This window comes from Macaca nemestrina, chromosome 19, assembly GCF_043159975.1.
Source record: "Macaca nemestrina isolate mMacNem1 chromosome 19, mMacNem.hap1, whole genome shotgun sequence".
NCBI classification, from domain to species: domain Eukaryota; kingdom Metazoa; phylum Chordata; class Mammalia; order Primates; family Cercopithecidae; genus Macaca; species Macaca nemestrina.
Window position 1 is genome coordinate 8081646 of NC_092143.1, and position 15708 is coordinate 8097353.

Genomic DNA, 15708 nt, shown 5'->3' on the forward strand with positions numbered 1-15708 from the left:
TCTTCCTGTCCCCTTCCACCAGCCCCAGTGAGTTTCCACTCAAGCCTAAAGGCAGCAATTTTTATTGTTACAAATTTTCTCTTTTTTTGTGAATGGAAATAGAGCACATGGATCTTGGGAGAAGTTTCAGCAAGGGCTGCTTTTCTACCCCTCTGGCCCTGCCCAACACTCAGAGAAGTTTTCCAGTGTCCTCCCCTCAAGCACCTTTCTCGAGAATCTTCTTAGTGAGCTGCTGTTTGTACTCATGGTGGAAAGGCCTGCATGATCACGAGAACACTTGGGTACCCACGAAGCCCAGGAGGTTCACACTCTCACACTACCCTGCATTTGGCATACAGCAATTTGTCCATTTGCGCTGCTATAACAAAATACCTGAGGCTAAACAATTTTTAAAGACCAGAATTTTATTTCTGAAGATTCTGAAGGCTGGGAAGTCCCAGACCAAGGCACAGCATATCTGTGGTCTGGCGAGAGACTGCTGCATCAACGCTGTCTTCTTCGGCTGGAAGGCAGAGGGGCCAAAGGAACAAGTGCTTTGTCATCACATGGCACAAGATGCGAAGGACAAAAGGGACAAAAGGTGCTAAAGTGAGTTCCCTTCAGTGCTTGTATATGGCACAAACCCTTTCATAAAGGCAGAGGCTGAAGATCTAATCATTTCCCCAAAGACTCCACCTCTTAATACCACTACAGCAAATATTAAGTTTCAGTACATGAATTTGGGGAGCATTCGGACCATAGCATATAAAGTACTAGTTTACTTCAGCTGCAGAAAGAAACAAAAGGACAAAAAACAAAACAAAACAAAACAAAACAGAACTCACAGATCAGGTCATTAGAACAGCAGACATTTATTTTCTTCCAGTCCTGCAGGCCAAAAGTCTGACAGCAAGGTGTCTTTAGAATTGTTTTTTTCTGAGGATCTCCAGGAAGCGTGCGTTCCATACCCTTCTCTGAGATTCTGGTGGTTTGCTGGAACTCTTTGGAGGTCTTTGGCTTGTGACATCATACCCCTCAATCTTCACGTGGTATTCTCCTGTGTGTGAGCTCAAATTAGTTTTATTTTTATAAGAACACAATTCATACAGATTAGGGGCCCACTTTACTCCATTATGACCTCATCTTAAATAATCATATATATGGTCGGGAGCGGTGGCTTACGCCTGTAATCCCAACACTTTGGGAGGCCGAGGCGGGTGGATCACGAGGTCAGGAGATCGAGACCATCCTGGCTAACACAGTGAAAGCCCGTCTCTACTAAAAATACAAAAAATTAGCTGGGCATGGTGGCGGGCGCCTGTAGTCCCAGCTACTTGGGAGGCTGAGGCAGGAGAATGGCATGAACCCGGGAGGCAGAGCTTGCAGTGAGCTGAGATTGTGCCACTGCACTCCAGCCTGGGTGACAGAGCAAGACTCCGTCTCAAAAAAAAAAAAAATTACTCTATTTCTAAATAAGTTTATATTCTGAGTTGCTAGGGCTTGTGGCTTCAACATATGGATTTCTTGGGTACAAAATTCAATCTATAACATACAAGATCTGTCAGGATTTGTCCCAAGTAACCAAATTTATACTTACTTTTCTCTGTGAGTACCTATCTTTCTCCCAAAATTACCCTAGTAATTTGTCTTGAGACATTAGCACTCCAATAGGCTCAGAGAAGTTATAAGTTTATAGTTTGGCCAACATTTTTCTTGTCATAAGTGTGAATACAATGCTCTTTCTAGTTCTGTATCTCTGACATGAAATGAGAACTAAATCACTGTATTTTCATTTCTAAAAATGGGTTTTGAGACCTAAGAATGTTTATAAAAATTTTACTTTATTCTCGATAATATCGTATTTGTAATAAGTTATTCATGCCCTGGATTAACATTATTTACCTAATTTTAATGCTTACAATTTATGATGTCTGAACAAGGAAACTTTACATAAGATATCTTGAAAATTTTCTGGATCAGTAAGCATTTAATAAATGCTCAATGAATACATATTAAGAATATAAATGCTATCAGACATAGAAATGAAGAACAACCACCATAAAAAATCACATACATGCTGCGTAAATGTGCATATACCTAGATTATATATTGCCATGATTATTTTTGAGGTATGGTTGACTTTTTTTTTTGTCTGCATTGATATCGATGAACATAACAAGACAGCAAAACAGAGAAGATAGGTTAGTTTGTAGAAATTTTATAGTTGTCATGACAAGCCACGGAATGTTTATTCCTTTGTAAAGGAAACATTTTAAACCTTTGTGATAAGTCTGCCTCATTTTGTAAACACAGGACCTGTGGACCCTCTGAACAGATGACTGGCTGATATTTTATATAAAAATGTGTGTGTGTGTATACCTGATTTTTAGTGCTCTCGTTGCTGTAATGCGACAAAGGTTTCAGAGAAGCACCTGACACAGTTCAAAATATTTCCAAAGATTTACTTCTCTGGGCAGGCATCATGATTTACTACCGCTGTCAGCTAGAGAAAGCGTCTGTGCCCACCAACACAATGCAGTTTGATACCATGCCCAGAAATGCCAGCACTGGCAAATGTCTCTCTTCAAGTACTAGACCATTATTGTGTAAGTTCCCCATAGAGCTATTTTCTAAATGGTCTGAGAAAGTACAGTGGGAATGGCTGAAAAGAATAAATGTTTCTCTTCTCCTTGTGGTTGGCAAGGAGAAAGACCAGCTTGTTAAAAGATGGGTCTAAGAGAGTGAAAAGGAAATCATCTTCCGTCACCATTTGCATTTTCCTAGATACTCTCAGCAGGATTTACTTTGCACATGTGTCTGTTTGAACTGTGTAAGCCCCTCATTTCTTCATTATCAACACACTTGGAGTTCTTGCAAGAGTAGGAATTAATATTTTTTAAAGATTAAATGCATTTATTTTATAAGCTTTGTGCATGGAAAGCTTGATATCTTACGTAAAGGAGATCTTAGGTGTTTTTGATAACTGTCATTTAGAATACTCCTTTAATGCTGAAGTCAGAGACCTTGTAAAATGACTTACAATATGTACAGTTAAATGTGTGTTATATAATATATACAAATATGTGAGATGAGAAAAAATTGAATACAGGTGTTCTTTGCTATTATGAATGACTCTGCTTTGCCATGGTCATATTCTATATTGTGTATTATAGTTGCTGTTTCATGAAGAGATGTGCAAATGGTTAGGTAGAAGCCACAGCCAAATATCAGGAGGAAGTGAGCTTATCGAATTAAAGGCCTTGCAATGTTCAAATTGCCTTCATCCCTGCCTTTCTGCATCTCTCCTTAATGATATCCCAGATAAAAGGTACATTCATGTAATAAAATCCAGGCTAGTCCAGTTCAATTTTAAATGTAAATCTTACATTTCATTCAAGTGTCTTCTGCTTTCCATCACAGGAAGAATAATTATGAAAACCAGAGGAGACTAATATTGAATTTGAAAATATTTACAGAATTAATAGACATTCTGTTGTATTTTATTTTTACACACTTGGACAGATGTGGTTAAAATAAAATGCCCGAGCTTAGATTCTTATAGCAAAACAAGACCTGAATTGTCTTCCAATTCATATTCCTCAATGTGCAAATAGGGAAAACAAAGTTCAGAGAAATGAAGTGCATTCCTTATGACATACTTCACAATAGAGGCAACATTGGGAATACTGTATGATCTCTATTGATATAAAGGCATTTGATTAGTCTCCACTCTTCACAATCTTCCGGACCATGTTTTAGATCCATTCTCTTTTCAGCTTGATCTATTCTACATTTTCTATTCTTTTACGCATTACCCTCCCCCTTTTCCTTATTCAGGGCCAAGTTTTAGATTGGCACAGCTGGAAGTTTAGTTAAATTCAGAGGAGGTGGAAAACACAAGTAAATGCATTTGAGAATAATTCACGCCAGTGTTCTCACAGTTGGAAAAAACAGGTATAAATATGAAAATGAGAAAGGCTCATTTTCTGTAGCCTAGTGTCAGATTTTAGTTGGAGGTATTATCCACACTCAGGGTGTTTAAACAAAATTTGGATTATATCTAGTCTATACATATACAATTACCTAGATGCATTTTTCGGTTTATATGTATATGTATTTGTGTGTTTATATTTATGTTTCTTAACAAAGTCAGCTTAGGGCAGCTAGAAACAATAAAATCCTGGGAACAATGGGTATAATTACCATCCAAATCTTGGTTTATAAGTACCATTCCCTACAAAAAGAACCAGATCTATGTGAAGAAATGGCTAATTCTTAGGCTTGGGTTGGAAAAATACAAAATGAGTCTAGAACACCTGGTGCTGGAAAGTAAAGCAGTTACGAGAAATTGATGATAAATAAAAATCTCTCACTCCTAATTCTCTAAGTAAAATGATTTAGATAGGCGTCCTCCATGTCCCTTGAATTCAGATTTCTGTCAATAAAGATGATCCTTTGGTATTGAAAATCAGACCTTACAGAATCAAGGTAAATAGCATATATTAAAAATGTATGTATTTTCCACATTATTTTACAGCTCCAGGACTCCTAGTGAAATCAAAATCCAACTCTGAGCATTCTAGAGGCTGTATCAGCAAATGTATACTAAAATGTGGCATTTTATTATCGATATTTTTAATTAGCAACACTGGGAGATCACAGGTGTTAACTGAACTCTACAGAAGTCCGCAACTGCTGACTGAATGAAAAATACTCTAGACAATTATTATTAGAGAAAAGCAAAATCTATGAAAATTAACACATACAGATCCAGAGTTGCTCCATCTCTGTGCCAATGATTATCTAGCCAGAACAATTATTTCTCTTTTAGATAAGGTTTTAAGTTTTAAGTACTTTTAAATATGCAGAAAAGTTGCAGAAATAACACACACAACTGCTTATAACTAGCATGTAACTTGCTGATGAGTTACCCCTTTTCTCTCAATACATCAGTGTGTATAAGAACAAGGACCTTCTATTATCTATTCAGAGGTCAACTTTAAATTAAGTAAATGGAAATCAAGCCCCTATTACCATTTAATACACAGAACCCAACTTATTTCGCCAGTTTACTCAAACACATCATTTTTAGGTCCAGGATACAATGCAGGGTTATGGTGACAAGTCATGATTTATGCACTTAAGCCGTAAAACCACAAACATAATAATGCAATCCTCTCAGTGCGTGGTATTAGGAGACATATAATATGGATTTATCCCAGGGAGTTAGAATATGTCATTTAAGATGGTGTCTGATATTTTTTCACTGTAAAGAATATATTAACAATAATGTTGAAAGTACTACATAATAATGATGTGCCAGTAGTATGTATTTTGTGTGGAGATATCTTTAAAATATGAAATTGTTCTGAATCTCATCAAACTTTCAATCATCACTTTTAGCATTATTGATCATTCTTGTCTCAATCTATGATTACAAGGGTCATTGTTAAATGATGATTTTCTAATTTAGTTCTCTACCCTCATATTTTCTTAGGCAATTAGCAGAAGTCACATGGTGCTTTCTGGAATTTCCCTAGTGGGATCCATGAATTCATGGGGTGCACTTTTGATTTTCCACATTATGTAGGGTAAAGTTTTGCTAATTATTCTGTCAGTGCAAAACTAGGTTGTCCTTATCTGTAGCCTAAAAGAATTGTTATTTACACACAATTTTCTTGTATCCTTTTAACTTCTGTTTTCCAATCCAAATGCCAAAGCTGCATGTCTTACCTCAGCACCTAAATTCTAAGCACCAAATTATATTCTAGTTATCTAGTGTTGAATTACAAACTACTTTGAATGTTAGCGACTTAAAATAAAACAAAGCTGATTCTATTTCACTAATATGTAGTCCAGGAATTTGGCCAGGGACCAGGTGGGCAATTCTTCTGCCCCACGTTTTGTCACCACAAAGTAACTTGATGGTATGCAGCTTGAGGCTGGATTTGCAGGCTCCAAGATGGCTTCACTCACAGAGCCTAGTGTCTGTAGAAATGTCAGTTGGCTGGGCTCAGATGGGCCACTCTCCCTTTCCACATGGTTGGTCACCAAAGTTCCTGGGCTGCTTCTATGACAGCTCAGGGCTCTAAGAGTGAGTATTCTAAGGAAGAGAATCAGAAAGTTGCTAATATGTTAGCAACGGGTCCAAGAAAGTGGAACGGTGGCACTTCTGCTATGTCTCTTCCACATATACCAGGTAATTAATTTTTGAAGATGAGGAAATGTAATTGGAAACATAATGCTGCAACAACTGAATGAATGTATAAAAATAAACCTCAAACATAACTTCACATAATATAAAAATTTACTGTGGATAATAGACTTATACAGAAATCCCTCATTTCTAGGAAGCATAGAAAAATATGTATTTATGATTTAGGGGTGAAAAAGACTTCTTTATGTGCCATAAAAAAATCATAAGAAACGATAACTTGGAATTGATCCAAATTTATAATCTTTATTCTTCAATATACATAAATAGGAAAATTAACAGCCAAACTGAGATTCTAAGTAAATTTTACCATACATATCTTACAGATATTGCATCTAGGATATATGAATAACTCCTACAAATTAACAATAAAAATGTAAACAATCTCCCACCAAAAGACAAAAATATTTAAAGAGACATCACAAATGAGAATCCATACATTAAAAGAAGGTTAAACCTCATTCGTTATTAGGGAAATAAAGATTAAAATCATTATGAGATACCACTTCTTAAAACTAGAATAGCAAGAATTAAAAACACTTTAAAGAATAACAAATTAAGTCCAATGTAAGCAGAAAACAAGAATTAGAGCAGAGATCAGTAAAACTGAAAACAGGACATCAATAGAGAAAATCAGCATAACTGAAAGTTAACTTTCTTAAAAACATATAAATTTATAAGCATCTAGCCATGCTAGCTAAGACAAAAAAGAGAGAAGATATAAATTCCTAATATCAGAAATGAAAGAAGGGTCTCACTACAGATCCCATGGACATAAAGAGGATAATAAATAAATATTGGGAACAACTCTGCACTCACAAATTTTATAACCTAGATGAAACCTAGATGAAGATGAAACCTTCAAAGACACAATATAACTAAACTCATATAGGAAGAAAAAGATACTATGAAGAGACAAATTTATAAAACAATTAGAATCAATTGTTAATAACCTTCCAAAACATAAACCACCACACCCAGATCAGTTCACCAGTGAATTTTCCCAAACGTTTAAAGAAGAAATTATACCATTGTTTTTTTTATTTTTACAATCTTTTACAGAAGACAGAAACAGAAGAAATACTTTCTAACTCATTTTAGGAGGCCAGCATTACCCCAATACCAAAACCAAAAAAAGTCATTACAAGAAAATAAAACTAGAGATCAATATATACCATACAGATAAATGTAAAACTATTAATAAAATATTAGCAAGTTGAATCCAACAATGTATAAAATAACTATACACCACAGCCATGTGGGACGTATCCCAGGTATTCAAGGCTTTTTCAACATTCAAAAATCAATTAGTTTAAGCCTTTACATCAACAATTTCAAGAAGAACAACCACAAGATCGTGTCATTACATGCAGAAAAACATTTGACAAAATTCAACACTTATTTACATACATACGCATGCAAAGTTGAAGCAAACTATGAATGACGGGAAATAATTCCTAGATAATGCAATAAGAAAAGACAAGGAAATTAATGATATACAGGTAGGAAAGGAAAAATAAAACTGTCTTTGTCCTCAAAAATATTCCCTATGTAGAAAATCCCAAAGAATTGGTCAAAGAGAAATTCTTGGAACTATTAAACAATTATAGAAAGATTGTAACCATTATACAAAGATTAATATATGAAAGTCAATCACTTTGCTATACACCAAAAATGAAGATGTAACATTTAAAATTAAAAAGGCATTAACATTTACATTAGCACCTAATAAAATGGAACGCCTTTGTATAGATCTAACAAAATATGTACAAGATGTATCTGAGGGAAATTACAAAATCTGATTGAAGGGGAACAAATAAATAAATAATTAAAATATTCAATTTTCATAGACAGAAAGGATCAATAAGGTCAAGAGGTCAGTTTTTCCCAACTGTATCTATATATTAAACACAATCCCAATTAAATACCAGCAGGGGTTTTTTTTTTTTTTTTTTTTTTTTTTGTATATCAACAAACTGATTCTAATGTTTGTATGGAAAGACAAAAGACCCAGAATAGCCAACTCAATATTGAAGAAGAAAAACAAAATCAGAGGTCTGAAATTACCTGACTTCAAGACCTACGAGAAAGTTTAAATAATCAAGACAATATGGTGTTGGCAAAATAATAGACTAATAGATCAACAGAACAAAATAGGGAGCCCAGACATAGACCTGCATAAATATAGTCAACTGATTGACAAATAAGCAAAGGGAATGCATAGAGCAAAAGAAGACTTTTTGCCAAATGGTGCTGGGAAAACTGAATATTCGCAAGGAAAACAGTTAATCTGGACTCAGAACTTACACCTTTCACAAAAATTAACTCAAAATAAATCATAAACAGAAACATAGTATGCAAAACTCTAAAACTTGTAAAGTTAACATAAGAGAAATCCTGGGTATTTTACTTATGATTTTGACTTTTTAGATAGAACACGAATGGCAAGATCTATGAAAAAGACAATTGAAAGGTGGGACTTTATTAAAATTAAAAACTTCTGCCCTGTGAAAGACAATGTCTAGTGAACGAGAAGATGAGCCACATATTGGGAGAATATCATTGCAAAAGATGCATCTAAGAAAGGACTGTCCTCCAAAACATACAAAGATCTCTTAAAACTCAACAATAAGATGACAAACAACGCAGTTAAATGGCAAAGACCTGAAAAGACACCTCACCAATGAAGATATATAGATATTAAGTAAGCATATGAAAACATGCTCAACATTATATGTCATTAGTGAATTGCAAATTAAAATGACAATGGGGATGGGATCGGTGGCTCACGCCTGTAATCCCAGCACTTTGGGAGGCTGAGGTGGGTGGATCACGAGGTCAGCAGATCGAGACCATCCTGGCTAACACGGTGAAACCCCGTCTCTACTAAAAATATAAAAAAATTAGCCAGGCGTGGTGGCGGGTGCCTGTAGTCACAGCTGCTCAGGAGGCTGAGGCAAGAGAATGGTGTGAACCCAGGAGGCGGAGCTTGCAGTGAGCCTAGATCGCGCCATTGCACTCCAGCCTGGGCGACAGAGTGAGACTCCGTCTAAAAAAGACAATGGGATATGATTACTCACCTATTAGAATGGCCCAAATCCAAAACACTGACGCCACCATATGCTGGCAAGGATATGGAGCAACAGGAACTCTCATTGATAGTCAGACTACAAAATAGCACAACCACTTTGGAGGACACTTATGCGGTTATTTACAAAACTAACTGTACTCTTATCGTATGACCCAGCAACCACACTCTTTGCTATATTCCCAAATCAAGAGAAAACGTGAAAACATATGTCCATACAAAAATCTATATATGGATATTTATATCAGCTTTATTCATAACTGCCTAAATGTGGTAACAATAAAGATGTCCTTGAAAAGGTGAAAGGGAAACCAAACTGGCACATTCATGCAATCAAATATTAGTGATAAAAAGAAATTAGCTACCAGCTACAAAAACATGTAGAAGAACATCATGTTACTGCGCAAAATAAGCCAATCTGAAAATCTACCGAATGATTTTAATTATATGATATTCTGGAAAAGGTAGAACTATGGAGACAGTAGAAGGATCAGTGGTTGCAAGGAATTAATGGGGAGGGAGAGATGAACAAATAAAGCACAAAGGATTTTAGGGCAGTGAAACTCTTCTGTATGTAACTACAGTGGTTGATACATGTCATTATTCCTTTGCCAAAACCCATAGAATGTACAACACGAAGAGCAAGCCCTAAGGTAAATTAAGGACTTTGGGTGATAACGATGTGTCAATGTTATTTCATGAGTTGCCACAAAGGTACCCATCGAGGTTCAGGATGTGGATAGTGGGGCAGACTGTGTGTGCGCTTGGGGACGGGTGTGTATGGGAAATTGCTATTATTTCCATTCAGTTTTGCTGTGAACCTAAACATACTTTTTAAAAAGTTTATTAATTTAAATACAGTGTGTAATATACACATATATATGTGTGTAGTATACACACACACACAAATATATATGAAGACTGACAATATCACATGTTGGTGAAGATGTGGAGCTACGTATAAATTGTTTCTGGGAGTATAGAAATCATGCATCCACTTTTGAAACCCATCTGTCATTTTGTTATAAAATTAAACACGTGCCTTCCTTATGACCTAGCAGTTTGGCCATTGTGTATATGAACAACAGAAACAAATATCCACAAAACATCTGCATAGTTATGTAGCTTCATATCACACTTGGGCAAACATTTCTTTCATAGCAGCTTTGTGTTCCTTTTTGTATACCCCTCAGTTTAAAAAGGAATAACTTGCTGCATAGTCACACAATTAAATATCACTCAACACCCAAAAAAAGCCTGAAAAATAAATATGAATCATTATAACATTATCATAGTGCACAAGGTAGGCACAAAAGAAAATGTGCCACATTATCCCATTTATACGAAATTGAAGAACAAATAGAACTAGGCTGTGCTCATCGCAATCAGATTAGTCATCTACAAGAAAGGCAAGACTGACTGAAAGGAGGCAAAAGGGAATTTTTGGTGTCCTTGCATTGGCTCTTTCTTTTGCCTGGAGTGCTCATCTCCTGGATTTCTACGTCCCTAATTCCTTCAGTTCATTCCAGTGTTTGCCTCAGCAAACCCTTCTTAAAAAGGAGAACTCGAACAAGCTACTTTAGTGTTGTTTTTTTAATCCCTGTGTTTTTCTCATACCTTGTCTTCTTTCATAAAACAAAATGGGCTTGTTTTTAAAAATAATAATAATTTTTTTTGTTTATTGTATATTCCCCAGAAATCATAAGTCCCTTGAATCCAGGGTGCTGGTTTCTTTCCAGTGCATCCTCGGGACAGCGTTGACACATAGCTGATACAGAAAGTCATCTCCCAGCCGGGCGCGGTGGCTCAGGCCTGTAATCCTAGCACTTTGGGAGGCCGAGACGGGTGCATCACGAGGTCAGGAGATCGAGACCATCCTGGCTAACATGGTGAAACCCCGTCTGTACTAAAAAATATAGAAAAAGTAGCCGGGCGAGGTGGCGGCGCCTGTAGTCCCAGCTACTCGGGAAGCTGAGGCAGGAGAATGGCGGGAACCCGGGAGGCGGAGCTTGCAGTGAGCTGAGATCCGGCCACTGCACTCCAGCCTGGGCGAGAGAGCGAGACTCCGTCTCAAAAAAAAAAAAAAAAAAAAAAAAGTCGTCTCCATAATCTCATTACTGATTCTGATGCAGGGCTACTCTTCTTTCAGAGTCAGTAATCTCTCCCCTGTCCCCGCTTACTCTGTTGTTTATTCTATACCTTGTCTACACTCTGGTGTCTTTATCCCAACACTCTCACGGCTTCAAATGTCTCCCCTGTCAAAATTTTCCATGTCCTCCTGTCTTCGAATTCCCATAAATGACCCTGAGCTGCGGGTTTCCTGGGACTAGCTCCATATCTGACTCTTTTAGTTGATTCACAAAATATTTCTGGACCATATGTATGCTAATGGGGGAGCTAAAAATAAACACAAAATACGTAAGTTAGAAGAATTTTTAACCAGAAAATGTTAATATGTGAGACTGAAATAGTACTTATTCATTCATAATTTAGTATCTTAAACACTATGGAGACTTTTTGCTTTACATGTTTCAATTAATATATTACTAATATATGTGAAAACATTTTATCTTAAATGATTTTAAATTAAAAATGAGAAATTAATTTGCTGTTTAACAAAGTCTAATAATGCATTTGTCCTAAATATTATGTCCTTTCCATCTATATGGACATGGAAACCTTCTTCCACACACACACATTTGATTTTGTTTGGAAAGAAGTACTGCTACTTTTATGTAAGTTTTGCCACAGATTCAAACTGATTTAGATGAGATTTACTTAAAAACCAATAGACAGTATCTATATTACAATTTCTTACTCTTTTTTTTCCTTTCCTGTTTTTCAGTTCCATCCCTCTGAGTCGTTGCTCATCAATCATACTGGGAAGCTGACTTTTATTCCGCACACTTCACCACTAACTGCATTAGAGAGCTGAAAAACTTACTCAAAGTTTAGAATGTGATAAACGTAATCAAATTGCTCTAGTCAAATTCTAACAGTGGTGAATAGATGACACTAATTACCTTTTCTTATTATGCTACAAATGTGGTTTACTCCATCTTTATTCATGAAGAAATATCATGCAACCCACCGAGAGGACTGCAGCAGGATGTAATATTGGCTTATTTGTTTCCTTAGTTTTACTTCTTTCTTTACCAGCATCCAAAAGATGAAATTTTAAGCTGCAATATATTTATATGCAGTAGTTTTTTACCCACTTTGGAAGATAATTGCTACCCATTGCAAAGCCTCACAATTCTGCATAAACAAGTGCTTTTGAAACTCCAGTAAAATGATATAAACTTTTTTTTGTGGTGGTTGGCACTTACTTTTGTTTCAGAGTAAGTGATATATTTTTTTTTAAATGAGTTAACACAGAAAAAAATGAAGCATGTGCTTAAAAATGCATCGAGATGAGAGAAATTGAACCACTCTTTTCAGAAAAAAATATGGAACTATGCCACAGTTAAAGTTTTTTCTACATTTTTACATGTGGAAATTTCTCACTAATTCACCTTGAAACTAGTTCATAGGAAATAATTATTCAAACTTGCTTACATGCTGTCTGGTTGAAATAATTTACATACCTATTTCCAGTGGTCATAGTAGAGCCAAGTTTCAAAACCTTGTCACCAGATGATTACATGCTCTTTCCATACATCAAATGCTGTACTGGGGATGATTATCTGTGAAAGTTTCTATTTTCATTTGTCAGATAACCAGAAACTATTTTGTTTTAATACTTGCCAGGTTAAACCAACCTCAGTATTTTCTCATAAGTCCATAAGGCTTACTTACGATACTAAAGGTTAGGACATGAAAATATTAAGCAGAAGTATGCCTATAACATCCTAAGTACAATAGAATATTAATTGATTTTAGAACCACTAAATTCTTCACATTACAATGGAAAGTATATCTGAAGATCTAAATGAAATGAAGAGTTTGGAAGTTAATATAGACATTGAAATTAAATAAATTAAAGTGTTTTAGGTTCCTCCCAGAAGTAATCAGTATAGGAATATAAGATGTGAACCATGACTATAACTTATAAAATGACCTGCAGCATAGGAAAAGCATATACCTAATATGCTCAGGAAAATTCACTTCTATGCCTGATGTCCTTGTTTAAATATTGATAACACTTCCTTTCAGTTTTAAAAATGGTCTGGTTAGGATGCTAAGTTGGGCGGACATACTACTTATAGACAATTATAATGGAATTACATTCCAGTCTCAGAGCAAGTGAAGCCTTAGAAAGGATTTAAACAGATAACTCCTTGACATAATTCATATTGCTGTGTGGAGAATAGATTGGAGACAGCAAGGCACGGAATGAGTTCAAGAGTGGCTATGGCACAGCTGGCAAGGAAGAAGGTGGTAAGGAATGAAAATGGACTACAGAAAGGCTCCAGATCTTATAATTCTTTAAAACCATGATAGGTCGGGCACGGTGGCTCACGCCTGTAATTCCAGTACTTTGGGAGGCTGAGACGGGCGGATCATGAGGTCAAGTGATGGAGACCATCCTGGCCAACATGGTGAAACCCTGTCTCTAATAAAAATACAAAAATTAGCCAGGCGTGGTGGTGGGCACCTGTAGTCCCAGCTACTCGGGGGGCTGAGGCAGGAGAATCACTTGAACCTGGGAGGTGGAGGTTGTTGCAGTGAGCCAAGATCGTGCCGCTGCATCCCAGCCTGGCAACAGTGAGACTCCATAAAAAAAAAAAAAAAGAAAAAGCCATGATAAGACGTTTTGGTTATTTCTCCCTCTTACCTTGAGATAAAAATGTTGTAAGGCATTAAGTAGTTTATTTCAAATATGAGATTTACATTTCTTCTAATAATTTATCATTTTGCATATTATAGTGGTATAAGGGTGGACGGAGGAAGAGCAGTTGGAACCAATTGTGATGCTGCAACCAAGAACAATGAGGGCATAGACTGGCAGGTGACCATGGAAACACATGAAGGGTTTGGCAAGAGCGTTGGAGGCAGAGAAGTTGGATATATTAATGGATTCAGGGCAGCATGTGAGGGACGCATGGATTTACTGCATCCCTCACAAGGGATGACTCCTGGGTTGCCTGACTGAGCAGTGAGAGCGGTGTTATTTATGGAATGGGATAGGCATGTGTAGGATTTACAAAGAAAACGTCTAGTTCTGTTTGTAAATATTAAGTTTGGGATGTTTTGAAGTATCCAAATCCCAAGAGCCAATTGGATGTACAAGCCTGGTGATGAGAGAATTCCGATATAAGGATACAAATGTTGGCATTATTAGAATATGATATTCAAAGTCCTGTTGCTATTTGCCCTAGATTATAAGTAACAGATTTTTTAGAAAAAATACACTGGGATACACTCTCTGATGGCAAATGGATTTGGTAACCCCAGGACTTTTGCTTTGTGAAGGTGGATTAGTCAAAGGATCTCGATTTCCTGGCCCATTTGCTCCTCCCTCAAAATTATTTTAGTGGATGCTGCTCCATTGTCTGCCAGCAACTCTGCTGCTGAGGTAGGACTGAGGCCAGCCTCCCAGTGACAGGAAAATTCTTTCTCAAATCCAAAATAATTTATTGTCAAAATCCAATTTCTTAATCAATATATGTTTCACAGATGGTTAAATACAAATAACTTCATTGGTATATATTGTGTACCCTTTCGATCTACAGATTTAGGTCTTCTGTAATCAGACAGACTTTCCTGTATTTTAAAATATATTTTCATTAAATGCCCTGTACTCTCTCCTTTAAGAAAATCAGAATGCCACGTGCTGGCTCTTTACCATTAATAGTCACAAATCCAGCTCCTGTATCTAATCAACTTTTTGTTCTTCTCCTTTGCATTGTGGAAATTTTTTTTTCTCAAACCAAATTTCCATGTCACTGTCCTGGTATTTACCAGTATTTTTTTTTCTTTTCATCTTTATTACTTTCAGAGTAATTTTTGGCATTTCTATATAATTATATATGTGAGCACTTACATTTTAAAAATCCATTCCAATATCCTTTCTCCCATGGAATCACTTTCTTCTTAAAACCTGTGCCTCCTTTATTTTCCTTGACATAAGGATGGATATTTTGACTATTTTCAATTTGATGGAATAAGTGTTATTCAAAAAGTATTTATTTATTTATTTTTAGAGACAGAGTTTCTCTCTGTTTCCCAAGCTGGAGTGCAGTGGCACAATCTTGGCTCACTGTAACTTCTGCTTCCCAGGTTCAAAATATTCTCCTGACTCAGCTTCTTCATTTGTTTCTTTTATTGGCTTTTTTTTTTTGAGATGAAATCTCGCTCTGTCGCCCAGGCTGGAGTGCAGTGGCGCAATTTCGGCTCACTGCAAGCTCCGCCTCCCGGGTTCCCGCCATTCTCCTGCCTCAGCCTCCCGAGTAGCTGGGACTACAGGCGCCGCCACCACGTCCGG

General features: G+C 36.4%; 1 long non-coding RNA gene across 2 annotated transcripts; it reads right to left on the minus strand.

Annotated features, from left to right (window-relative positions):
* Positions 1-435: 435 nt before the first annotated feature.
* Positions 436-14209, minus strand: LOC105476930 (uncharacterized). 2 transcript variants are annotated; one of them, XR_011616786.1, is made up of 4 exons: positions 14059-14209; positions 12869-12967; positions 825-1036; positions 436-533 (listed from the first exon to the last, which is right to left on the minus strand). It is a non-coding gene; the product is annotated as an uncharacterized lncRNA (long non-coding RNA). The 2 variants fall into 2 exon arrangements; XR_011616785.1 differs by having other exon boundaries at positions 12100-12967.
* Positions 14210-15708: the final 1499 nt, after the last annotated feature.